The sequence below is a fragment of the Dermacentor variabilis genome, chromosome 6, assembly GCF_050947875.1.
Source record: "Dermacentor variabilis isolate Ectoservices chromosome 6, ASM5094787v1, whole genome shotgun sequence".
Lineage (NCBI taxonomy): Eukaryota > Metazoa > Arthropoda > Arachnida > Ixodida > Ixodidae > Dermacentor > Dermacentor variabilis.
In genome coordinates, this window is record NC_134573.1 from 165969672 (window position 1) to 165994569 (window position 24898).

A 24898-nucleotide genomic window follows, 5' to 3' on the forward strand; every position below is an offset into this window, starting at 1 on the left:
TTCTGACTCGGAATGAATTTTTGCCAAGCGACGTCCGACGCAACACGTGAACACCGGATGTTTTTTTTTTTTTTGCGACACGGGGTTCTTAACGCTATCGCGTTGAAAGACGCAAAGAGTAGGAACAAGGTAGTCCGGATGAAGCGTGTAGTAATTTGTCCTAGGCAACATATCGTTGTCAACAGAAAAGTGGTACGATTACAAAACGGACATTTCCTCTACTGCGATGGAAAATTTGAATTTCAGTCACAACGACGATGAAGCGCACTGCAACTGCATTGGCGTGCTCCGGAAAGCATGCTCTGATTCCGTAATCGACTCCGTCTTGCATACAGAAACATGTTTATTCTCGCCTGTAATATTCGATCATCAGGGTCGCTATAACGTAAAACTATTCCAATATGTTTCTATGCCAATCTCCTGACGTCAAATTTGCGTAACCACCAACGCAAGCACCGGGCGTTCACCCGCAGGGTTGTCTGAACAGACCAATCAAACGCCCTCCTCGTTCATAGGAAGTCACTTTTGTTTGCTTGAAAAACGAATAACATTGTCTACACTGATCGGCGTGTCGTATCTAATTGGCTGACAAGAGGCGAGGAGAACGCTCAAGTGAAGAGGGATGCGATGGGGCCCAGCCACTGCACTGAAAGTCGATAACCGGATGAAGAGGGTGGTGCCGGCGTCTACGATTGGTCGGCTTTCCCTTACTTAGCTTGCGGTGGCTGGTCGAAAATCACGGCGGCATGCAAGGGAAGCTCAAGAATGACGCTAAAACGGACCCTCAGCAAATAAGAGTTGGCAGAATGAGGGGATAAACGTGCCGAAAGTGCTCGAAAACGTTACACGGCCACGCAAGAAGCTTTATTATACGCAAATACACCCATGCTCTCCGGCAGGTGCGAGTAGCCAGCCTCTGAACGATCGGCGGCAGCCATCTTCTATTCCTTTTGGAACGGGGCAGCCTGCGGCTATTCCAAAGAAAATTCACTTTTGTTCGGCATATTAATGCATCTTTATCGCGTACACGTCACTTTGACGCGGTGAGTTTGTGCGGTTTTGTGATGTCGCGTGACAGGCAGGGGAAGTGGGTGCAGCCCGAAAACTTTTTACCAATAGCCGAGGGCTAAGGGCGGAAAGGGGTCGAATCAGAAATAACTGTTTTTTTTTCTTTTTTTCTGTCAAATCATGCATAATCAGTGTGTACACATCATATCAGATAGGGAGGTATCGCGGTTTTCGTGACGTCGCGTGACAGACAGGTGAAGTGGGGGTGGTCGAAAAAAGTTTTTGACCAATCGTGGAGGGCTGACAGCATAATTGGAATTGAAAAGTTTGGAATAGTTTTAAGTTATAGCGCCCCAGTGCTGCGTAATACAGCATTTTTAAGCTCAATGTTTGCACTGGCAAATGTGTTTTAGAAGGCCACGTGTAATATTTTAATTCTGTCATTTTGTTCTCTTATAGTTCGCATTCCTACTTCAGGTGAAGGTCATAGATAGTTGAACAAATCAAAAATACTTGTTCACGAAACACGTGCGGATATTGCCTCTTGGCTTAGAAAGTTCCCACTGCGAAAAGGGCGGGCTCCTTTTGACATGCTTGGCGCGTAAAACGATATGGGGCTGAAGTCGCAAGGCTTTTTTTGTTCGTAATTGCTATTTGCTATTGGACGGCGGCCTTCTATAATATATGTCCAGCGTCACTATATTCTGGCTGCTTCTCTTGCGAACAGCTCTAGTAGCGCAATAACTTATTTGTGGGTACGGCTCCTGAACTTTCAGTTCAAAAAAGTAGTCTTATCCTGCGTATGTACGCCGGCTAAGGACGTCTGGAAAGTAAACATGCGTTGAGAACATGAGCGTTCAGCGAAACAAACTGCGCCATAGATGATGATCGATGATTTGCGCTTCTTGGCTAAAGCCTCATCCTCTTATTCCTTCTGTTTATTTGTTCTGTGTTAACTGTTTACTGGTGTATTGAAAAATGCAACGCCGTAGCTCAGCTAAGATAAGGAGTTATTCAATTGAGTGACCTTTTATTTCTGTGACGTAGCGTTGTAGAGCAGCACTGCTATAATTGAATTGTTTTTCTTTAATTTTTTAATGACCGAAACACCGCCGACAAAGTTATGCGTGATATTTTTCACACACTGCGATTAGGTATGCCATACACCAACTGTTACATGCATCTACTTCAACGTAGATGCATATAACAGCAATGCCATAACCACTCTTCTAGCTGTGGTTGCTGTGACGTACGCGAAACGGTGCGCCTCGTCCTTTGTGTTTGCACACGGAACACCCGTGAGCTGAAAGCACTGGCTGATTTTCTGTTCAAAATCAGCGATGGAGAGCTTCCTGAAGGCGTACTTGTGGAACCTTGCCCAGACCGTAAACACAGTTGCGGGGGGATTCATGCATTACTTGCATTCGCAGCACGGGGCTTGACTGTTGCCTGTGAAATTCGATTTTATCGACCGACTCCGTAACATTCACGCCTTCTGTCCGCATCACTACCAGACATAACTCTCTTTCTATCCGCTGACCTTTACCCTTGGAGCAGACCAGCAGACTACAGGAGTCAAGATCAGGCCGACCTCTCCGCCATGCATTAAATGAACTTCTCATCTCTCTCTCTCATTAGGTGTCCGATTGTCCCTTCAATGTTGCACGAGTCACGCGTGCATGTTTTTGTCATTGTCATAACTCGTCGTTATAACATTGTTGAACGACGCTCTTCAGAGAGGGCTAAACGGACTCGATCGCTAACCATTTTCCGCGACAAATTCTTGGACCATTGTCGCAAGAATCGCAGGCTTGCAAATCAACGCGGGCGCTCCTTTACTATTAAATCGACTGTCTTGAGTTACCGACTGTAGGTGTAATAGGCGGCCTCACGTGTTCGCAATGCCAATGCTTCCCTCCTCCTCATTTATTTCTTTTCATCCGTTATCCCCTTTACCCCTTCGTAGGGTAGCAAACCGGACCCGCGTCTGGTTGACCTTCCCATCTTTCCTATCTCTCTCTCTCTGTCTGTCTTCTTATTGTGTGAAGATACACAGAGGCGCATATCAAAGGGCGATAATTAGCAGCGATTAAAGTAATGAAAGTTTGAGCTTTTACGTGCCGCAAATAGTAGCGATGTGGAGAAATAACAATGAATCATTCAGCAAGGTCACTGAATTATGGTGACCGACCGGGGGCGAAGAGCCTCAGCCTAACGCCCACGTTCAAGTCCTCTTATCCAAACGTTAGCTTCCCTCGCTTCCTTATTGTCGACCGTTTCAAATCTACGTATTTCCTAGAGCTCTTTGCCCTGTTCGGATTTTATCCACTTATGTAGTAGTTCGAGACGGAGGCACTTTATTTCTATGCCTGACTTCTCCTGCCTACGTTTACCAGTACCAGCTTGCTATTTGTTTACCTCCTTGCTTGCAGTCATGTAGCCTCGCGTAGCATCTCTGAAACCGAGCTGATTAAGCACTGAAGCCCCCAAAAGCAAAAGAAACAAAAAAAAACATAATTTCTGTGGATCTAGGCAAGCAACTTGGCCTTGGGCAGCATCGTCAGCGTCTGCTTCGGCCGCCGCTTGAATGTGTATCTCAGCTCGTCTCGCCTCAGTCCTCACGCCCGAGGTCGAGAGCTCCAATGGCCGATAATAACTTGCCGTCCACTCTAATGCCGCGAAAATCTCACTCATCTCCGCTTCGCATTTTTGTTGCTTTCCGCGCGGTAAACACCGATGCGCGGCAAAAAAAAAAAAAAAAAAGAAGGAAAGAGGTGAAATTCGCAAAACGCACGCACCGATATTTGTTACTTGCGCACCAGCACGTGTGTTCAGGGTTGATGCGTCAGAGTGTGCCTCAAAAGAGGTGCCGCATGATATAGCATGGCAGAGGCACACGAAGGAAACCCGAGTGTCGGGCTCAACGTCCTGCTTTATAGATGGGCAGCTTCTTTAATTAAACCGACGGCCCAGCCATATATATTACATTTTGGCACGAACCGCTTTCTAGGAACACTCTGCCGCTACGCCCCGCTTCTTTCTCTGAACGAGCGCCAAAAGAAACTTGGTAGAAAAGCGCGTGGTGGGCTGTGACGACAGAGCGAATTGATATACGTACGTCTATCGCCCGCACAGACAGTCTGCACGTCGCTAAAAGAGATGGAGAGTTTAAATATTCAACGATCGGTTTTACACGCGCGCCTCTGTCTACCTTAACTTGTTTGTTATTTCTGGTTTATAGATTCTTTTTTTATTATTATTTCTAGCTTCCTCTTTAGGTCGCCACAGCTCGGCGGTGAGCGATCGAACCAATCAAGTCAGCGCGGCCGGCACTTCACTTAATCCAGACCCGGAGTTATGAGAACGTAATTTCCTGCGTACCTCGAATGGCGTCCAGCACGCGTGTTCGGCAAATGCGACGGCTTATAAAACAGAGGGGTGTGGTCAATTCTGCGCTGTGTCATAGCGGCAGTGGAGAAAAAAAAAGAGAGCAGTAGAATACGGAGTTGAACAGTACGCCCTCTGCCCTTTTTCAGAAACGCCAAAGAAGTCAATTACTCGCACTTCGTCTTCCAGCGGCGCTTTCGGTCGCGGCGAAGTCGAGAAAACGAGATTACAAAGTGTGTTACTTCGCTCCAAATTTTGAAATGGTTATGTCTGGTTAGCTTCGCAAAAATATGGCAGTGTTTGATCAATAATGGAAAGTAATACAGGTCGTAACGCCTCGAATTGTTTGCCGTCTTAGGAAGCCAAAACAGAAAACGAAATTGGTCGAGTCGCCATCTTTCCAGAAATACAACACTAGGCGTGGTAGGGATAACGTGACCTCTGTCTAGATTTGCGCGCGATCGTACTGCATATGATTTTCTTAGGAGGAAGCGCAAAGGTAAAGCTGTAGCATTTAACAGACATTATTGAGAGACACATAAACGTACAAAAATATGGCACTTTCATTGTATACATACATCGTACACAGTCATGTAAAAGAAGTAAGAAGCACCACTGTTTTGTGCAAGGTATCTGGGGTTTTTTACCGTGCACATAAATCTAAGTAAACGGGTGCTTTCGCATTTCCCCCCATCGAAATGGGGCCGCCTTGGCCGGGATTCGATCCCGCCACCTCATGCTTAGCAGCCCAACACCATAGCCACTAAGCAATCACGGCGGGCTAATACGGCTGTACACTACGCCTCGCTTTAGGATGCGGCAATTCAGTTGTAATGAAGCCACTAAGACTGCGGGTGCATCTTTAATTTTATGGAACAAAGCAGCTAAGGCATCTGTGAAATAAAAGATATGCAAATCTCACGCAGTGTAGGAGTAACTGTAAGCGAAGCTTTCTGTGCTGTTTGTGTTCATCGATGGCATTTGGCGGCGATTTCGGAGGCATACGACGGTGATGAGGTAGGGTTAAATGTTACCTTGCCCGCACCACTTGCGTTTGTGATAGTATAAAAAGCGCACAGCGAGGCATGTTTGTTCCAGGCGTTGCTAAGAACCATTTTCCGTAGCCTGCGAGAACGTTAGCACTGTCATTCTCTCACACGGTGCACCGCCTGGTGGGTGGGTTATAGAGAAACCCTTTTATTCAAGTCTTAGGAGAAATAGCTGCTGCCACGTCCCGTGTAGACTCGGTGCGAACCTTCAACTGTGCGCGAAACTGTGTTCTCTCTCTTCATCCCCATAACCCCTTCCCTCAGTGCAGGGTAGCAAACCGGACGCGCGTCAAGTTAACATCAGTACCTTTCCTGTCCCCCTCTCTCTCTCTCTCTCTCTCTCTCTCTCTCTCTCTCTCTCTCTCTCTCTCTCTCTCTCTCTCTCTCTCTCTCTCGCCACGTGCCGTGCCCGACGGACCAGGGCCTGCTAGCCACCGTGCTTTAACGCGGATTTGCGTTGGCACTCCCTGCGTCAGTTGTGGTCATAGACAAACTTGGGCGGTGTTTATTTTTCTGAAATAGCGGAAGCGCGCCGTACCATATCTTGAAATTATTATTATTATTATTATTATTATTATTATTATTATTATTATTATTATTATTATTATTATTATTATTATTATTACTATTATTATTATTATTATTATTATGTCTAGTAGTAGCGTTTCCTTTATTGAAGAGACTCCAAACGAAGCCCACTTTCTGACGGCGCCTTTCCCTTCTCCTGCAATCATCTCATGTGTGTAAGCTGCCACGATCGAAAGTTATTCACCCATTTCGTCACGCTGTTGGTTTTACGCATTCTTTTTCTTTTCTGTCTACCATTCTATCTCCTCTGCAGGCTGTTGCGCGTGTACTTGAGTACAAAGGTAAGCGCTGCAGCTTCTGCAATGCTTTGCAGGGGGCTCACGCGTGATCGCAGCCTTCCCGAGGGCATTGTGTCGACGGCCAGGGAGTTCCAGAGGGCATTGTTGCGACGCCCCCGAAGTTCGCTGCAAAGGTCGCCTGCGCTCCTGGCATATACATTACCCACGTTCTCGACCACCCCCCGACGCGGCGTGCAAGACAGCAGCAGCGGCAGTGGAAAAGTTGAAGGAAGAGGCAAAGAAAGCTTCGCTTAAAAAAAAAAAAAGAAAAGTTCAGTTTAGAAGTGCTTACATTTACATTTACATTTACATTTACATTTACAAGCCCATTGTGAACAAGGCTTCCGTATGGAAGCCGAAACGTCTTGTTTTTAAAACGTTTTATTTGGTCGGTTTACCCCTTTGTTCTTTTTCATCCCGACCTGACGGGTTTCCTCGAACTCTCGATTACAAGGGTTCACAGCCTATATCTGCTGTAGCCAATGATCAAATATTCTGTGGGTGCTCTCCTGTAAAAGGAGGATGCCATACTGTGCAAGCACAGAAAAGAATGTGCACAAAAGGATGGCGAATTACGCAAGTGAAATTGGCGTCAGTTCTTTTGTTTTTCATTGGTTACGCGCAAACTAAAAAAGAATGCGCAACCACTGATCTGGAGATCGGCGTGCGCAACATAAACACACACTTGTGCTCCTATGTGGTCTTACCATATCTTATCATTATCTCTGTACCACTTCCGTCACATTTTTTCTAGTTTTTTTCTCGAACCCACCTACTCGAATTCCGGGGAAAAAAAGAGTTTCGGTTGATTCCCTCTTCAAAGCAGAGGGTGTGAGCGAAACGGAATCGAAAGCTAGCACTAGCCTGTCGTTTTGTGTTTGTGTGTGTGTAGGTTTTTAAGTGGTTTCCTTCCTCTGTGTTTTCTTTTTATCGAGACTGCCATTTCTCCAGGCCAGCCCGTCCACTGTCTTTCTTCATGTTTATTATTTGCTCTTTAGGAAAGAAACGGCAGCGCCGCAGCACCGCTTCTGTCTGTACAAGCTTCGCATCGTCCCCATTTGCAGCGCTTTTCGTGTACACATACGGTCCTCCCCCAAACCATCTTCTCGTCGCTCCTTTTTTTCATCTCATATCTTTCTACTTATTCTTCTCCCGCCGCACCTGACCATTTGCCTTCTCTCTTTCACCCTTTCCCAGCGTTCTTGCCACGCAAGCCGCGGTCGGCTGTGTCGCAGTGGTCGCATTCATGTGACCAAGCCGAGTCAGGAAAGGGGACGGAAGGGGAGGGGAAACAGCTTCTTTTTGTTTCTTCTTGGAATTGATCGACCTGGCCGCAAAAAGGGGTCGCGAAGACAGGAGAAACGAAATTAATAAACACCTACATTCTGCGTGCAAGCAGGAATATATATATATATATATATATATATATATATATATATATATATATATATATATATATATATATATATATATATATATATATATATATATATATATATAAGAGGCAGTCAAACAAGAGAGAAGGGAAAGGGTAGAATGAAGCGAAGAAGGCACGCTTCGCGAGAGAGGGCTTACGCTGGACTAGGAGGAGGGGGCCGTGAGGAGAGAGAAGGGGCGATTATATCGGGAGAGCCGCCAAAAAGCAATCGATACGCGTTCTACATTTGGGTACTCTGGCTGGGTGAGGGCGAGGAAGGGGGTGAGGGGCGGGTTGAGGTGGCAGCAGCCCCGGTACAACGAAACAAAGAAAGAATAAAGTGTGTCGCTGCAGAGGCCCGTCGCAGTCGTTGGTGCGCGGCAGGGTATACGACCGTTCGGCTGGGCACCATTCGACCAATGCGTCGAAGTGCGCGAATAGGGAGTTGTCGTGATGCCCGACGCTGGTGCTTGTTTTGAATGTGATAGCGTTTGTTGTCTTTATAGCCTCTGTTTCCTGCCCCGAAATGTAGGCACCAACGTAAAATTCGCCGTTTTTGATGATGATGTGATACGTATTTCAATTCAGTGAGCATAGGGGGTGGCTTAATAAAACTGCATGTAACGAAGATGTGTAATGCTATCATCACTTATGTCTTTGCAACAGTACTACCTACGCGCCTTACTTTGGTATTGTTGTGTAGCGGAAAGAAGCCACTACTCGATCGTTTATAGGCAGCGCCACCTAGATAGCACGAGGCCTGTTCACTTCCACTTATGACGTCAGGCTCCTGGCCCGACTGCCATAGAATCTAATGAGTATGCTCCCGAGTAAGCCCCGGTGCTTTGACGTCACCGCTTTCTTCGCGTCAGCCTTGGCAATGAAAATTTCGGGCTGGCAGCATGACGTCATGGATCGGAGTGAATAGACCTTGTGCTATCTAGGTGGTGTTGGCATAGGTCACGCGCCCAAATGGCGCCTTTGTCGCGCCAGACGTGACGTAATCGTAGCTAAATTTAACCTCTCGCTATGCGTTCAGAAAGGCCTAGCTGCGTGGGCAGTACGTTTGTCGATCCAAACGGGAATGTTCGCGTTTGAGAGAGCTCACTTTGCCACAGTAGGTACAATCCATCGAACTAAAACCTGCGCTCATAAACAGTTATGAGGCTTACAAGTGCGCAGTTTTTTGCAGAAATTCGATGGTTGCTCGGCTATGGCGTACTCGCGTTCGATACGTCGGGTCCAGAGACGGCGTGAACAGCTTCAGGCCGCAAGAGAGAACACCTACAGAGGGATGTCAATTGGAACACCAGTAAGAGGGATGCCGATTCGCTCCCACCACCTTTGACGATGGCGGCCCTATTACGAACAAGGAGAGCACAAAAATGCAATATTAGACTGTAATACTCCTCCCTCCACCCCCCCCCCCCCCCGCCCCACTCTGCTGTCCAAGCAGTCTTCCAAGTTATGCATGTAAGCTTTGGAAAGCGTGAATAAATGTCACTTGGGCATATCGTTAGGACATTTCTGGTACCCTAGTGCCCAAACATGAAACCAAGAGCCCTTCCTACACACTGAACACCAAGTGGGACAGGAATAAAGCACTAGCTTGTTCGGAAACGTAGGTAGTAGCTGGTATATCGTCAGGTCATAAAGACATTCGTTAGAAGAAAAAAAAATGTCAGAGATTGGGCTGCAATATCAAATTACAGCCAGATACTCAGCGTTGAAGAGGAGATTGATAATCACAAAGGCATGAACAAAAGTACGAAAAAAGGTATGAACAAAGTCAACAGACACAGTTTCAAGCCATGAAGCACAAAAATCAATTGGACCGCTAATGTATTTCGTTGCGCGCTTTGTGAATGAATATCTCGAAACTGCTGTCATGCAAAGAATTCGCTCCAAGTGGATACGACCTGCGAACTCACCAGCTACAATTCGTAAGTAGCTATATGTGCCATAAGCTAATTCATTACAACGTTCCTTATTGAAATTTTGGCAGTTTTGTTTCTCGTGCAAGGGATGTCTTGGAATAATCCCTCTCTGTTTACCACGCTACCACGAATAACCACGCTCTATAGTTATGAAGCACGCCGCAGTGAGGCGTGCCTCACAATCTTACGAGGCACTGCGGAAATTTGGACCACCTGGAGCTTTTTTTAACGTGCACCTAAATGTAAGTGCACGGTTGTTTACGGAGAAAAAGACCGTGTTACTAGATGCAACGAACCTGTTCGCATCCCTCTTTCCGCTGTGCATAAAATTTGAAAAAAAGTACTTTACCCGAGCGGGATTGTTATAGCCTTGTTGTATACATTCGTATAGGCTTATATAGACTCGTCCTGTCTGCTAATCATAGAGTTACTCCGCCTCAGTAGTCGCGACGACGAGATACCTTTTCGCCAGGTATGCGTTACACACCTAGTGGTGAGGTTATCTCGCCTAAGCTGCACTCAGGCACGCGGCAGAGAGATATACCCTTCTTTCGCTATTTTTATTTTTCGCCTCTAATCTTTCTCCCTCACGCTGAGGCACGTGCAGGAAGAGCACGTCGCCTCGTTGCGCGCTTCTAGCGCGGCGCACACATCGCTCAAGGCTCGCTCGAGGTTCATCCGCACGGCGTACGCATCGTCGAGCGCTCGCGATTCTATTGCCGCCGGCGTCATTCGGAGGGAAATAAGGCCGGAAGGGTGAATAAATACCCCGCCTTTTTTAAATCGTCCCTTCAATAAGAGCGGGAATTCTCATTCATTTCCCGACGCGAACGCCTTTCTGCATCGCTTTGGACGGCTTGTATCTTGCCTTCAGGTTCTTTGTAAGTCTGTTTCTTTGTTTCTCCTTTTCTTTTTTTTTCCTTTCGTAGTCCCTGAGAATCGAACGTCTTGGCTCATCCGGATTGTACTTTTGAGACGCGAATTGAGTATTCCTCGCGAACGTACACGGGCCTCATTTGCAAGCCGTGCTCTTTTGCCGGAGAGAGAGTTGAGTTGAGCTCACCGGAGTTTTTGGTTTTTCTTTCTTTATCTCTTTCTTTCTTTGGTTTCATTAACTTATGCGATTTTCTCTGCCAGATCATGGCTTCTACGATAACTATAATTTTTTTTGTTTTACCTTTGCAAGGCACCTGGAATGCTTTACTTGTGAATTCAGTTACTTCGCTGACTCTATTTTAGTCGTTTTATTTCCTTGTATAGTGCTCTATTCCGTCTAGGGATGGCACAAAAACCTGAATTTAAACGACTGGAAAAAAAACTAGGACTCTATTTTGCCGAACAAGCTTAACTTTGTGTGCCCAAGCGCCTAAAGAAAAAGGAAAAAAAAAACGGCCACGAGAGGACAGCTAGTAATTTATGCGAGATATTGTGCCAAGGCAGCAAAACACTTGTTTGTTTCGGTTGTATGTCTACGTGTCATTCATGGTCCAGGATAGACTGGTTGAGGATACAATTATTGATAAAGGGAAAATCAGACAGCCACCCGTTCGTAGCAATTGCTACAAAGCAAACCCACACGGGTTCCTCGAAAGAAAAACCTCCCAACTCTTCAAATGTGAGGCTTTTCATTCGAGGAACCCGTATGGGTTTCCTTTGTAGCAATTGCAACGAACGTGTGGATGTCTGATTTTCCCTTTACGAATTACTTTTCTCCACCTTGCGGGTTTCCGCAGAACTACTCTGTCAAACTCTTGCCTTTGCTTCGAGTTGTTGACAAATTCGACTTCGCCCTACCATCTGCTAGCCGCCTGGTAAGCTCAGATGCTAGAGCGGCTGCCCCGGAAAGGCGGTGGTCCCGGGTTCGAGTCCCTGACGAGGGCGAATTTTTCTTCAACTGTGAGGCTTTTATTATTATATTTATTATTAACTGTGAGGCTACAAAGGAACCCGTATGGGCTTCCTTTGTAGCAATTGCTACGAAATGGGTGGATGTCTGATTTTTCCTTAGGCCTCTTCACACTGCGGGTTTCCGCAGAACTACTCTGTCAGTAAAATTATTGACATTCCTGCCCCTGTAGTTTATTCGTGTCAAAACTTCGTTATTAATGTGTTTGTCTTTATCCACCATATCTCGATTTATTTTTCTCTGTCTTCCGAAATCTGACGGAGGATGTTCCATTCTGATATGGGGCCCTAGTGTGCGATGGGCTCTGAACGCATCGGCCTATATGCTGCATTACAGATATATCTCAAATAATTTTGAACGCTGGCATAGCTTGACATTCTCGTATAGGAATATAAAATGACTATGAAAAGTAATCAAAGCACTTCAACGCTTTTTTGGAGAACCTGGCTTGCGTGAGAAATATTGACCCCACATGCGTAGTTCTGAGCGCCACATTCGTGTGTGCGTAATTGTACCTGATTCGTGCGTCTGAAACACACTTACGTACCTAAGCTATATGGCAAATAGAAACCTTTCGAGGGAACTCCCCTTTTTATGTCCATTTGAAGAAAACGCTTTCTGATATGGCTCAAGTGTTAAAATTCCTCTGCTGGAAAACTTGAGGTGCACCTGTGCATTCCATGTTACACTTATATAGATCCCTGTTTTTGTAACACTTGCATATACAGTCTGCCAGTTTTATCAAACACATACAAGAGCAACATTCACGCTCTGGAGAGCACACTGGGTCAAGCTTCACGTACGTGTCTTAATTTACCTCTATGTGTCTCAAGATCCACCGCCAGAGGTCATCTGCCTCCAACTCACGTAGCAGTGGACTCGCTCAGAGCGCACATTCACCATATTTCAAGGCTCCCTTAGCGTTACTTCGGTTCCCTGCCGGCAGAACGACCCCTAGCTATGTTGTCGCGACACACCAACTCACCACAAAAGCGTACTGTCGGCTTATACACCGCCCGCGAGACCTTCACCTCCCCTATGACGTCTTTAACAGCCTCGAGTGTGCCTGTATATTCCGAGAATTACTAAGAAAGCTTATCATTCGTCAGTGACTTTGAAGCAGATGACACTGTTCTCAATGCATTAAACATACGGAGATCACGTGTATATTTACGCAGACGGTTTGACCTCGCCCACAAGCTGAGCATTTTTCCTTCCAGCAAAACGGATCACAAAGAAATTCAAAGGTGTCACACATAACGACATCTACGCTGACGGAACTTGCGGCCCTCCTTACAGCTGTGAACTATGTCATTGGCCAAGAACCAGAGAAATGGGTCGTGTATTGTGACTGAAAAGTCGCACTTTAGAGCACCAGAGCTGCTCTACGCCATGGTACATATGTGCGGATGAAATCTGAAATAAGAGAGGCTAGCCATCACGCTCGGGAAGACGGGCACAATGTCATCGGGTGATTGTGGCATTGTCGGTAACGACCTCGCTGACAAGCCTGCTTGGGATCCACCCGCGTAGGAACTCATACAATTTCAATTCGTTTGCTTGCACGCACAATGATACAAGCTTTCTGTAGATTCCCGAGCGTATCTAACAGCCGCCTGCCTTCCCTGGACACTTTGTTACGGCTCTAGGTGGTACCTAGCCTTTCCCGCGTGGATGCAACACTGCTCTACCGCATATGGCTTTGCGGGGCATTTACAAATACCCATTCTCTCCGTCTTGGAATGTCTGATACACCAATGCGCGGTACCTGTGGTTCTGAAGCAACGATTGAACACCTGTTGTCCGCTTGCCCTCGAAACGACGTCCTGTGCAGATCCTTGCAGATCACACTAAGCCGACTGGACTAAAGAAGAACATTTTTAAACAAAAATTCGTGGACCCTGGCCACATCCTTCGATGGTGCAGAAAGATGTTCGGGCGTTGCTACAGTTTTCGAAATATACCGGCCTGAATGACCGATTGTAATACAGCTCTGTGTCCTGCTGCGTGTCCTGCTGCGTGGTTGCAGTGCTCATTCCCTCTTTCTTTTCTTCTTTCCCTCTTTCTACCCCTCTTTCTCTTACCCCTGGTGCAGGGTAGCGAACCAGACGCTCGTCTGGTTGACCTCTCTGCCTTTCCCCTCTTTGTTTTCAGTCTGTCTTACCTACTTGATGTCTTGCTGCCTTATCTCCAACTTCAATTTCAGCTTCTGAAATCAATCTGGTTACGGTTTCTTTCATTACTTCTATGTTATGCTCGTCTTCCTGTTTTAGAGCTACATATTTGTTTTCTAGCACCAGCCTAAATTCAACTGCTTCTACCCCGACTGTATCTAGGTTGGCCTGTTTCCTCTTGACTTATTTGGTTCTTTCTCTGTCCAAATTTAGAGCTGTTACAGACCACACTAACTTCTCATCACTGCCCTTTACACTAAGACTTCTACAGCCTGTTTCCTCCTGTTTTAATTTCTATCTGTTTTCCTCACCTTTCCTTTTTATCATCGGTATTTGTCCTTTTTCTCTTTCCACATTGAAGGGTAGCCAACCGAGCACGATCTTGGTTAGCCTCCTCGCCTTTTCTTTTTATTCGTCTCTCTTTTTTCTCTCTCTCTCTTTCTCCCAGAGAAAATTTTGCCTGAATAATGTTAACTATCAGCTAAATACCACGCTCAAACAAGCATTACCCGCCGCGGTTGCCTAGTGGCTGTGGTGTTAGGCATCTAAGCACGACGTCACGGGATCGAATCCCGGCCACGGCGGCCGCATTTAGATGGGAGCGAAATGCGAAAACACCCGTGTACTTAGATTTATGTGCACATTAAAGAACTCCACGAGGTCCAAATTGTCGGAGTCCCCCACTACGTCGTGCTTCATAATTAGATCGTGGTTTTGGCACGTAAAACGCCATAACTTATTTCTTCTTTTTGTTTTCAGAAAAGCATTGTTTAGAACGGGACACAAGCGAAATATATTTTCTGCTTGCCATCAACGTTGTAAGAGCGAATGCACGGTAACGAAAAAGAGATAAAACGTTTCCTTTTTTTTTTTCCAGAAACGCAGGCCGCAGTTTAGCTTGAGTAGCCAAGTGAACACACGCAGCCCTGCTACCAGCGTGGAGCCGTACAGCGCCGCAAAGCGAATGTTTCTCCCTAATGGCGCAATTTGCACCGCAGCTTTACACTGACGAGCGCGAAAGTAGTGCTTCTGCGCGTTTATATATACTGACACTGTAGCCGCAGCGAAGTTGCGGAACCATTTGAGTCCCCACTTTGCCTGGGCGAGTCCGTGAAAAACTTGTTTCGAGCGGCAGTGTGACAGGCACACGCAGTCTATCTAAATCTGGTAATTTTCGGTTTATTGTTTTCTTTTTCGGTGGAGCCGGGAGCAGGCTCCTTGATCCGTTGCTAAGTTATAAATTACACGACCAAGTCACTACAACTAGCGTTTAGAAGAGGAGGTGGCGATGACGATTAGTGTTGACTATGCGCCACGTCTCGGCACTTCAGCGCTTTTAAAGGCGTGTCGGATGCAAACACTTCTTTCCCTTGCGACGTCTTGGCCCGTAATATTGAACTCACTGAAAGCTCTTTAACGACGATTGCGACTTCAGAAGCCTTAGTGGTTGTGCTACAATATTTGTAACGTTACCTTATCGTCCTTTTTGCCCCTTATAGTCTTGTACGGTGACATCTCTTGTAACTTGTCTGTAGCCTTTCCATAGACAGCCCGCATTTAAACTTTTTACCGAGTTTTATCTACAAAACTATTTATACATTCCTTAGAGACAAAAGGAATGTAGTGTGCCTATCATAAAGAAAGTAACCGAAAAGATTAATGCGCCCAGTCTATATTCCTAAAATTAATTTCATTGTGAAAAGTGACATAGTTGTGATAAAAGTGACCCCTACCAGTCTGGTTTGCCTACCGCCTTTCTTTTAGGGTATACCCGATTTAGGGCCTTACCCGATTCGCTCCCAGTCAGAGTTTATTATTGCCCAAACCGGGGCATCGGAATCGTGCAGTAGGCCTCGATGCGTCAGCACGCGCTCCCATAGGTCGCTTGGAGGCCACCGCTGCAGCGCGTTCGCGCGCCGTTCGATACACTATAGGAGCGCAGAAATTCGGTGCCCATGTGCGGCGATCGATGCGAAATGTCACGTACAGCCGACCCCCCCCCCCCCTCCCTTACCCTATCCCCATTCAGTCTCCCGCCCACTTCTCCACCTTCCCTCGATCACTAACACTGAAAGGAAAAAAAAAGAAAAGAACCACAGAAAAAAAGAAACAGCGTCGTCGCGTCGATGCAAGGACGCCGCCGACGGCAGTCGCCTATACACTGTACGTTGCCCTTGTTTCTCCGTCGCGCACGCTCGTATTCTTTTTCTTTCGCCCCGAAGACACGCTTCGGGGAGTATACAGGCACGGCCGTGTGCGGGACGGAAGACAGACACCTCTCGGGACCGGCGACGCAGCGCTTTATCGCCGGCGCTTATATGACATAAAGGTTGGCGCTCGGGACATGGAGCTCGTTGAGAAAGTGCTCCTGTCGATCGCGCGTGCGAGTAGCCCGAAACGATTGCGCGCACTCGGCGGCGCAACATGACTGCGCCGCGTCTCGGAATTTCGGGGACGAAAGCGAAGTCGAGCTTAAAAAAAAAAAAGACGAGCAAGTCTTGATTAATATACGGCCTACGGACGACTTGTAGTCAACTTATGTCTGTATAGACCTCCCCGCCTCCCTATTCTTTCCTTTTTCAGTCGCTTGTGAGTAGTCTGCAGACACTTTATAGAAAACAGACGATTAAGAATTACTCGGCACACGTAGTGATCAGTGGTTCTTGAACAAGAGAGAGAGAGAGAGAGATGCAAAGGAGAGAATGGCAGGGAGGTTAACCAGAACAAAAGCCTCCGGTTTGCTACCCTGCACTAGGGGAAGGAACGGGCAAGTAAGGACGGAAAGAAGAGCCAGGACAAAAAGAAAGGCGTGAAAGAAAAAAGGGGGGGGGGCGGGATGGAATAATTATAGTCTTTCTAATAGGCCACTGCCACGTAAAAAGGTCAACAAAGCCTTGACCGACTTTCTGTGCGACGGCAGTTCATGTCGAAATTCCAAGACTGTATTGTTCTGAAAGTGGCATGTCGTCAAGGCGTGCCAACACGGCTGCTAGGGACCGCCGGTGCGCGCTGTATCGAGGACAGTGGCAAAGTAGGTATTTTATAGTTTCCTCGTATCTTCTTGAACAAGGGAGGTCGCTGTACTTAATGCTCTGACAAGAGGGCCTTGTCTTGGCCCAGCATCTGTTGGTTTTGTTTGTTGATCAATACAAATGTCCTTGTTTAAACGTTAGTTACAGCGACATTTTGCATTCGACCACTGTTGATAATTTTAAGCCTCCATTTTCCCGCGAAATTCCTTCTTGTCTGAAAGGACGCATAGGCTGTTTATCATGAGTGAAACCTATATGCATTACGCTGTTCGCAGTTATGGTGGTCTTAGATGTTCTTGAATCCTGTACACTGTTTGGGAGACAGTCTTGAAAATAAGTTCTGTACATATAAATGCCCAAGGACGTTCAGCTGAGCGCGTCCTGCAGGATGATGATAAATTTTTCCAGTCCAGTTCAGCTAAAAAAAGAATGCTTCTGTGATCTATTTGCCTAGCGCTCTTGCGTGTTTTCGATAAACTTCGCTGCGTAAGAGCCTTTGGCTGCGTGTCACTTCTCTAGCGCAAATGTGTGCTCAATCAACTCTACCCTTAATAGCTCTATGTTTCTGCCATTTTCATAGCTCAGTGTATCGATGCCAAAGGAAGGCAGTTCCAGATCACCTCCCTCGCTTTCGATCATAGTTATATCATGTATCACTCTGTAGGCTACGGGACATGTGGCCACGTGACAGTGAGTGAGTGAGTAAAGAAACTTTATTGCAGGTCCGGCGAGGACAGGAACTCGTTGCGCACCCGGCTAGTCCCACGTCGGGACCGGCAGGTCTAGCCCACAGGCCCGGTCGCGGGCATGCTGGACAGCCAGGATTTGCTTTTCTAGAGCGGGGCTACGCAGAAGCGAGTCCCACTCCTCCTTGCTGAACTTGGGGTATGTCGACCCGCACTCCCAGAGCATGTGCGCTAGAGTGGAGGTCTGCCCGCAGGAGGGGCAGGCGTCGCAATACACGTCCGGGTAAGCCTCGTGGAGAACGGACAGACGCGGATACGTGCTATGTAGGATACAAGGCACAGGACTACAACGACTTTATTGCTGCGATCACGAGAGACCTAACCATGGACCGAGCAGATGGTGCGACTTCCCCTTCAACGCGCTCATACCGGCTAGCCCGAGCTAGCGCAACTGACCCGTTCGTTCGAATGGTGTGCCACAGGATGTATAGCATTCAACAATGCGCGCCAAATTATGAGCTGAGCATCACGTTCACAGTTAACCGTCACCTTCATCGCCTTCATCATCGTTAGCCTATTTAGTTTCATTGCCGGACGAAGGCAATCTCCAGTTACCCCTGTATCCCAGCGATCGCCAATTATTCCTGTCTTGCCCCACCTAACCCATGCTACGCCTGCAAATTTTCTAAGTTCATGATACCACGTAACTATCTGCCGTCTTCGACTGCGCTTCTCTACTCTACTATTGGCCACCGTTCTGCAACTAACAGACCACCGGTCATCCACCGTGCGCATTACATGGTAAAACCAGTTCCGTTTAGTTAACCGTATACTCTGCCCTAAACCATCCTGTCAGGTGAACAAGCCAAATCCACTTGTAAAAAGTGTATCACGCATGGGCATGTTGCCCATTAGGCTGATCCTGAACTGTCTGCATGGCACCAACCACCCTCGTGAAAACTATAGAATCGGTCGTTTCCTTCGCATGATGCCTTGCCCTATACCTATGATACCTTGTCGTACTCAAAAGTCAGATGAATCAGGTGTCTGTATAAGGCCGTTGTGCAACCATTTCCCTTTCTGCGCTAATCGAATAGATCATTGCTGCTCAGCTTGGACCCAGAGGAGCAGCTCTGGGCCGTCCGGATGGCCGAAGACGCCGCCAGAAAGCAAGGACTGGCCGCCGTCTGAGGAAGGGGGGATTGGGGGTTAGTCTCCCGACCCCCGACACCCCTGAACCCCATCAAGGACATAACAAAGTTTTATCTCTCTCTCGCGATAGCCTCTGCATTTAATGAGGGTTCGCGGTTATCAAATGAAAGAAAGAAAGAAAGAAAGAAAGAAAGAGAGAAAGAAAGAAAGAAAGAAAGAGAAAAAGCAATGAAGGAAGAAAAAAAAAGACAGAAAAGACAGATTGTGAAGTAATCACGCTACAATGATTCAGACATCAGATTAGCGCCAGTATCGCTTCTTGTACGAGTTCAGGCGTGTGGCGCCACAAATAATGGAACACCCAAAGTCGGGCCTCTGAATCACAGCCGTCCCGACGCAGGTCGGATCTCTCGTAAAAGCAAGTGACCTAATGCAATCTACGTTCTTGCTGTGAAACTTAATAGAAGGCGCAAGCAGACATCCTTGGCGCTATCAAAAAGCATCCCGCTTACTTCGTTCCAGGGCACGCATGCGCGAGTCGGGGCGTCTGCGGCAGGATGCAAAGAAAACTAAGACAACAAATACGGCAACAACAGAGGAGAAGAGGTCTTACTCTAGTCTTGACTATAGATAAAAATAAAAGAAAAAAGATCGAAAGAGATGGAGCCCGCTACGAAAAAGAGAGCTGCTATTCTTTACTCGAATTTAATAAGAATGGAAAGACAGGGCCGCTATCTGTAGAGTGCCGGGCGCGCCCGGCGGCGAAGGCAAAGTCGGGGAAATGAGCTCGGCAGCGGAGAGCGCCGCACGCACCAGCGCACCACCCCTCCCTATTTTTTTTCCCTTTTTTCCTTCCTTTTCGTTCTGGCTCACAGGCGCCATAGAAACGGCCCGCTACCAAACGGAGCCCGTCGCTTCGCCCCAGAGGAAAGCATGGGACGGCGGGTGCGCGGAAGAACGAACGTCCGTAAACACGCCAGCTCCAGAAAACGGCGCGACGCCGACGCCTCCGTGACCGTGACGCCACGCGGTGTCACGTGGTGTTACGCGCTCGCGCTGGTGCTTCCTTGCTTGACGAGAAGCTGACGGCGTAGGAGTTCGTACGGAAGAATTCTCGTGTTTTTATACTCGGGTGTGTCCGTGTGTCCGTGTCGGTGTGTCCGTGTTGGTGTGTCCGTGTTGGTGTGTCCGTGTTGGTGTGTCCGTGTGTGTCCGTGTCCGTGTGTGTGTGTGTCCGTGTCCGTGTGTGTGTGTCCGTGTGTGTGTGTCCGTGTGTGTGTGTCCGTGTGTGTGTGCGTGCGTGTGTGTGTCCGTGTGTGTGTGTGTGTCCGTGTGTGTGTCCGTGTGTGTGTGTGTGTGTGTGTGTGTGTGTGTGTGTGTGTGTGTGTGTGTGTGTGTGTGTGTGTGTGTGTGTGTGTGTGTGTGTGTGTGTGTGTGTGTGTGTGTGTGTGTGTGTGTGTGTGTGTGTGTGTGTGTGTGGGTGGGTGTGTGTGTGCGTGTGTGTTCTATGAGCTCGTCTGTATAGTTCTCTCACAAGAGGGTGCTGCTGTGGTAGCACCGTTGTGTCTAGCACGTGCCTCCAAACCCTTCCGCTCAGAGGTTCTGTTAAGGTAGTAGTGCTTCTTGCAAACATTTATCATGAAACATTTCAGTAAATTATATCATCTCTTCGCAATGTATCTCTCATGTTCCTAGTAGATCCTATTAGTCATTGACATAATTTTATTATGTATACGTTCTAAGCACTTTATTGCGGCTACATTTTAGGCCCCTTTACAACCACATCACAACTACTTCATAAATTCATTGCTCTGTTGCCAACTCATTACCACTGGAGGCCTGGAATTGTTTGGCCATATTTAGCCCTTGCACCACAAAACACCATATTTATCGCCATCGTCATCAAGCACGTCTGTCGTCAAAGTGCGCGCGCATGTATGTATGTATGTATGTATGTATGTATGTATGTATGTATGTATGTATGTATGTATGTATGTATGTATGTATGTATGTATGTATGTATGTATGTATGTATGTATGTATGTATGTATGTATGTATGTATGTATGTATGTATCCTGTCTGTCTGTGTGTTTCAGAACTAAATGTGCAGATCATTGGTTAAAACGTCGTCTGTGATGACTATAAAATGGCCAGAAAGCAGCTTGTTATGTGGTGCCGGTGTTTAGTATGTTCAGACCGACTGCACCCTGTGGTGCCCGCTTTTAAGCTGAAGTGGGCAGCTACGTATCAATTACCGTTTTATTCACTTACTTCTCTTTTCTGTGCCTTTCTTTCTCTCTTTGTCCAATAAAGGACAGAGAAACTTCTTCTTTATCGTTCTTTCTGGTAACTTATAGTATCTCTTCCCTATAATTGATGACTTCGGAGTAGCGAGTTCTGCAGCAACTTGCTATTTCTGTTTTACACCACTTAAGAAAAAGCAACCTATACTGGCACGTGCGAGCCATTATACAGTCCATTTAGACATTCTCAACATAATGAAAATTTTAAAATACTCAATTTACGCACCATGCCACCGTGCATTTGTCTGACTTCAGCGAGCCCGTCACGGACTGAAGTGGGCTTTTCGTCCTGATGACCTCTTTTTCGGCTATGCAAAACAATCGCGGCATAGCTTTTATTTTCGACAATGTAAATATATATGGGTTCACAGCATGTACACTTCAATAATGACTTTGCTCCGATATGCTCTCATTTATCGAACAAGTGTTCGGTAGTCCCGACCATCCTATGAGGCTTGTCGAATGCTAACAACATTACAAACCCTGGACTTCTGGCACCGTCAGAACATAAATCGCGTGCACTCTTATGAAGCTCACAGGTATGCTTTAAGCAACCTTTTACGACCACTGAGCTTGTGTGTGCCTTACGACCCTGTTCTGCTCAGTCTTCGCTTCATGCTTATACGTGCATTCATTCGCGACGGAAACGTATTCCTCGAAGCTAGCTTTGTCAGGCTTATGCCGAAATATCTAACTTCGTTAATGAAAAAGTGAACAGCCCAATAAATGGAGGCACCAAATACTACGCTTTCTTCAGCAGCTCAATCAAGGTTTCACTGATGCGTTGTCGTTTGCTGCAACTGAAAGCAAAGCTTCCTAAGCTCAGAACGGCACTTCCTTTTGTTTGAAACACCACAGCGCAAGAAGACACCACAGCGCTTGTGGTGTCTTCTTGTCTCGTCCCTTGTCTACATTTTGCGCTGTTACTAGCAGCCATGTACCTTGTTCTCAGTGTCCGTTGACAACTCGCTTTTAGATTTAATTGAATGTGTATATGGCGGTGTTCTACTTTCTGCACAATATTGTCAACATTCATGACAGACCAAGGCTTAACTTAAACCAAGTAGCCCCTGCCCTAACGTAACCCAGATGGTAACGTTAGGGTAAGAAGCTAGGTGATAGTACAGTCATTTCACCTCAGTCAGCAAGTTTACCAAACTAAAGCACTTCCGACGCGCGCAATATCGCACGTCTTCATGAATTTGTATCCAGAAAGCACGACGTCGTTTCCAATACACTGTATCGCATTGCGTTTTCAGATGGAAGAACTACAAGCGTGAGGTTTTACCGTTTCAAAATGGTTCATTGTCCTGTTTCAAGATGTTTCATTTACAGTGCTTAGTACACGATAATGCACTTACGCGTACTCAAAATCGCCGAACGCTGGTGATACGCTGAGTTTACTGGTGTTTACCGAAACGACATATATATTACCCCTCGAGTGACTCGTGCAATAATGATTGATTAGTTACACTGTATATATTATTAATGTTCGCGGTTTCTTCTTCCCTTATTCTCTTCAAGCACGCTTTTTGAAAGCACGTGGCCTCTGTGATTCCCATCACTGTTTAGGTTATTTTCACTCCGTAAAGGGAACATTACCAGTGCCAATAGCGCCTAATACTCGCTTGAAAGACGCCCTCTAAAATGTATTCTTTCAAATAGAATTAGGTGTCGTTGAGAAAGAGCTACTTCCCTTAACATGCTTTTTGTAGAGAGAGATAGCTGCTCCTAATAATGTCGACAGCCACACCTAGTTTTGCAGTAACCGCTTCCCGAGGCACCGGAAAATATGGCTGACTTCGCGTCGGGATTTCTTAGAAAGGTTCACATGCCAAATTTGTATGCCCCTGGTAGGACAAACGGTCCACTCACTCAAAGTACGAGCATACTTCGCTTAACATTCCACGCTTATCCGTACCGTATCAGAGCTAACACGCGACTGACCGAAGGAGCAACAAAATGTCAGTGTAAGGTAACTTATCAAGTTGGCCAATTGTGACATAATTTATTTAGTCACTGAAGAAAAGTTTTTTTTTAAATGTAATGAAAACACAGTTCACGTGAGCTCAAGGTTCCTGTGATCAAAATTCTAATCTTTAATGTTAACCGAGACATCGTTCTAACAAGGGTTTGTCTACGTAAACGCCTGTACTAGCCCTGAAGGCCTTACTAAAGCACATCCTTCATTTAATTAATTCGAAGCTGTGTCGTTCACCCAATAAAGTGACATTTTCAAGCAACGTGTGACGTAAGAAACAGCAGAATAGCACATAGAAAACAGAGAACGAGGAAGACGAGATACTACGAAGCGCTTATACCCACACTGTTCTGTTGTTCTACACTGTTGTACTCGTGCTATCTAATTCAGTATGAATTACCAGCACGCCCGAGCGTATATTCTGTAAGGAATCGAAGGTCATATAAGTTCTGCCACAGAAACTCGTACACCATTTGTTTAAAAAGTTGTATTGTCCTTCTGTTCACTTTTCGTTGCTTTCAACAGACAGAGCGTAATATCACGAGGGGATTTTTCGCGAGCGAAGTCGTTATTCTGCGAAGCTCGGGCAAAGCTGCTCGCGAAATCAATGGGACGCGGGGGCGGGTGACTCACCTGCAGGTCATCACTGGCGCTGCAGCGTTGCCACTCGGGACACACAGTGGTGGCAGCCAGCAGCAGCAGCAGCAGCAACGGCGTCGGCGGCGCTAGCGACGTCACGTCGTCTCCGGGGCCGAAGTCTAGTTGTCCGCGGCGACGAGTCGCCGAACCTCGGTATAACGGCCTTCATAGCTCGCCGCCCCCCGAACACCGGCCCGAAAGCAGTAGGGGCACGCACCACAGAGAACGAGAAACGATGCGACGCACCGAGTATAACTTGGCCGAAAAAAGAAAATGGAAGAAGAAAGGACAGAAACAACGATACGTGTATCACTCCGAGGGCGCACGGGCCGCGCGACTCCCAGAACTGGGCCACTACTACGCCGGCGGTGGTGGTCGTCGTTCCGTTGCTTCGCCGCTGTTCTCTCGCGCCGTACGCCCGCGGCAACGCCGCCGCCGCCGCGGCACGACGGGCCCCGAGGTCGAACAATGCTCGCCGAGGGAACGCTCCAGCTTCTGTCTTTCTTTCCGCTTCGACTGAACGGGGCGGCTTTCCTCTTTTTTTTCCCGGCGCTTGTCGCGGCTACATTTCGTATCGCACGCTCTGGCTGACCTGGCAAAAGTCGCGTGGCGTCCACGACGTTGGGAGCAATCGGGGCCTGGGACAGCCACCTCCTCCTCCCCCACTTCTCCTTTTTTTTCGGGAGGCGCGAAAAGGCGAAGCGGCCCGGCGCGGCCGGCCTTTCCTGCGGCTGTCCTCACTGCGGTGCCTAGCGGGACGGGCCGGCGAGGGGGCGCCCTCTGGTAGGGAGCGGCGCAGTTAAATTGATCTGATTTCCTTCCCTCCATGCCTACCGCACAGCGAGGCTGGCCAATGGAGGGAGGGAAAAGGGGCGGGGGGTACGTCCACCCCCTCGGCCCACTAGCGTTGGCGATGGAGGCGACGTGCCACCAGGAACAACACGCTAGAACAAGGGGTGGGGGAAGGGGGGTTAACACACCCTCGTCGCGTGGGCCTCAGTAAGCCAAATCCCTTTCCCTGACTTTCCCGCATCCTCTCCCGTGCTTTCCGACTTCGAACCAACGAACGAAGGTGGGAAGTGGGAAGCGTCAGGGCGACGGAAATCGAGAAAGCTTAATTGCCTCACCACCGGCTTCAGCAGAGTCTGAGAGGCGTTTCTGAAAAAAATCCATTCGTTCGTGCACGCGTTCTCCTTAAATCTCGCCCGCCTTCCTTTCTTCGTGCCTACCAGCCGCGAGAGGCTATTTCGTTACAGAATGACCTTTTGTAGAACATTCTACAACTATGTGTAGCCTCGCAGAGAGAGATAGAGATTCTTAAGCTTGGGACACTTCACACGCGATACCTCGTGACGTCAGT

At 47.3% G+C, this 24898-nt stretch overlaps 1 protein-coding gene across 1 annotated transcript in view; it reads right to left on the reverse strand.

Annotated features, from left to right (window-relative positions):
* The window catches only part of LOC142585677 (potassium voltage-gated channel protein Shaw-like), a 117941-nt gene extending 93706 nt beyond the window's left edge, over window positions 1-24235 (reverse strand). The window contains exon 1 of the mRNA XM_075696620.1: window positions 23533-24235. The gene's annotated coding sequence lies outside the window, so the exon portion shown is untranslated. The remainder of the gene's footprint in view (window positions 1-23532) is intronic.
* Between the last annotated feature and the right edge of the window lie 663 nt (window positions 24236-24898).